At 49.7% G+C, this 2,684-nt stretch overlaps 1 protein-coding gene across 4 annotated transcripts in view; it reads right to left on the bottom strand.

The window, feature by feature from the left end:
- The window catches only part of TBC1D1 (TBC1 (tre-2/USP6, BUB2, cdc16) domain family, member 1), a 214,635-nt gene that overhangs the window by 139,317 nt on the left and 72,634 nt on the right, over positions 1–2,684 (bottom strand). The gene's annotated exons all lie outside the window — the stretch shown is intronic.

Raw genomic sequence — 2,684 nt, forward strand, 5'->3', positions numbered from 1 at the left:
GAGGGGGAGGGGAGGGCGCGCGCCGGCCCCGCCCACCCCGCGGCCGCTCGCGGCGGGAAGTTGGGACGCGCGGGGGTCGCGCTGCTCCGGGACGCTCCGGGCGGCGCAAGGAACCCGGGAGCCTGGGGACGCGGCTTTCCAGGCCTCAGGGGACGCGGCTTTCCAGGCCTCAGGGAACGCGCAACTTTCGGAAATCTGTGAATCCCTCTCTCTCTCCGGGATTCGATACAAGCCCGGAGTTGGCGCGAACGCAAAGCCCGCCCGACTTTCCGGGGCTACCTCCGCCCCGCGGCGCCGCTGACAAAGCACCAGTGTTCCCTGATACCTTTACATAATCAAAGGTGGTTTTCCTGGAGTCAGAAAACTCCGCTCCCGAGACTAGAAATGAGGCAGAGGACAAGCACCTCCAGCTCTGCCAGCGGGGGGCTTCAGCAGCCTGAGAAATGTGGATTTCGCCAGTTTTCTCCTCTCCCGTGGCGAGGTAATGCGACAGGGGGGTCGCCTGTGGCTACAAAGGTTAAACCGAGTTTCAGACTCAGACACTCCTGAGTTCCACGTTGAAAAAAAAAAGTCCAAAGGTCCAGTAGCGATGTGTAATGTATGTGTCAGATCAAACCACACTGAGTTCCTCAGGCCAGATGGCCAACCCAGCCCAAGAATTTTGCTTTGCTTTTCCTAGCTGTGCATTATCTTTATTAAGGACCAGTAGGACATTTTAATGTGGTTCCCTAAATATCTGGCATCCGAGTTTAATGAGTGTATTAGTTATCCTATTGCTGTATAACAAATTGCCCCAAAACTGAGAAGCTTGAAACTACAAACAACTTCTGTGGGTCAGAAATCCGGGAGTGTCTTATCTGGGTGTCTCTGGCTAAAGGTCCCTCTTCGGTTTCAGCCAAGTTGTCAGCTGGGGCTGCCGTCACCTCGAGACCGCCTGGGACCGAAGGGTCCACTTCCCACTCACTCACACAGCCGTGGCCAGGACTGTTCCTTGCGGGCTGCTGGGCTCAGAGCCTCACTTGCCCGCCGCTCCTCTCTGCAGGGCTGCTAACAAAATGGCGGGTTGCATCCCTCCAGGGCAAGCGATCCAAGAGAGCACAAGTCCAAGCAGGAAGTCAGTCTTTTCATAAATTAATCTCAGAAGTGACACCCCAACACTTCTGCTGTACTCTGCTCGTTAGAAGCAAAGAAGCAAGTCTAATCCACACTTAAGAGGAGCCCACACAGGGGCATGAATATTGAAAGGAGAGGATCATGGCAGGGGGCGTGCCATCTTTTTCCACCCTTCCGGGCAGAGCGCACAGGAACAAGATAAACCATAAAGGCATGGGGAGAGTCAAAAGTGATATTTTTCTAGCAGAGGCTTCCATGGAAAACGGCCTCAGGAGCTCTTAGGGAAGGGCTACTCTGTCATTCCTCTAAGCAGTATGTTCTCTGCTTAAGGTGAAACGGGGAAATGCGCTTGCCAGGCCTTTAGCCAAATCTTTCCCTATTACCATGTTGCTTTCCCAAGCACCTAGAAGAGATGGAGGCTGAGAGCTCCATTACAGTGAGAACGCCTGTGGCCTTACTACTCAAAGTGTGGTCCACGGACCAGCAAGCCTCAGCACCAACTGGCAATTTGTTAGCAATGCTGAATCCCTAAACCACTACTGAATCAGAACCTTCCTTTTACCAAGATTCCAGGTGACTAGTATGCTCATTCAAATTTGACAAGCAGTAGTAGATGAGATTCATTGACATTGATCTTTAAAAAATGATAAAAACGTACGGACCAATAGGCCCTTGAGAAAGCAACTAACATTTTCCTGTGTTCTTGCAATGGTGGGAACTAGCTTAGCCAGAGACAGGTCTGGGGAGCTCCTGGACAACAACATAGTTCTGATGTGAGTGGTTGGGTAGCTGAGGACCAAGACGAGCTGGACCCGTGACAAATATCAAACTCCTCCATCAGTCCAGCTCCCACACTGAGCTCTGCCAAAATGCCCAGAAGTCAGAAGCAACTGGGAAAGGATGAGGAGAACCCTGAATTGACTAAGGAAACCTGAACTACCTATAAATTTTCTGCCACAGAAGGTAAGTACGCTAAAAAAAAAAAAAGAAAGAAAGAAAAAGAAGAAAGGAGGAGGAGAAGGAAAAGGAGAAGAAGTTGTTACATTAAATTTAGGAAAATAAAAATTGCATTTCTTGCAAAAAATAAAGTCAGACCACATTCTGAATGTAACAATCACAAAAAGAAAGTGTACAGGCAGGTGAAATAGGGACATGAAGGCTTTACTGTTTAAACCTGGATCCAATTCCCGTATATACACATCCAGGATAGAGGCTCATACAGGTCCTGGTTTCAACTTGCCTGAAGGTTATGTATCTTTTACACTCACAGAGGCCTCCCTCTGATCCAAGTCTTCCTTCCTGATCCAGGAGTGGGCAGAATCACTCATGACGGGAAAGTAGGGGCCTTTGGCATTGGGTGGACTGGACAGACAGTAATGTGTGGAGCTCTAACACAAAATATTTTAAGAAATATACATGAAAGCTCTTATTTTATTTTATTTTTTTCGAGACAGAGTCTCGCTCTGTTGTCTGGGCTAGAGTGCCGTGGCATCAGCCTGGCTCACAGCAACCTCAAACTCCTGGGCTCAAGCGATCCTACTGCCTCAGCCTCCCAAGTAGCTGAGACTACA

The sequence above is a fragment of the Propithecus coquereli genome, unplaced genomic scaffold (assembly GCF_000956105.1).
Source record: "Propithecus coquereli isolate 6110/MARCELLA unplaced genomic scaffold, Pcoq_1.0 Scaffold213, whole genome shotgun sequence".
Classification (NCBI taxonomy): Eukaryota; Metazoa; Chordata; class Mammalia; order Primates; family Indriidae; genus Propithecus; species Propithecus coquereli.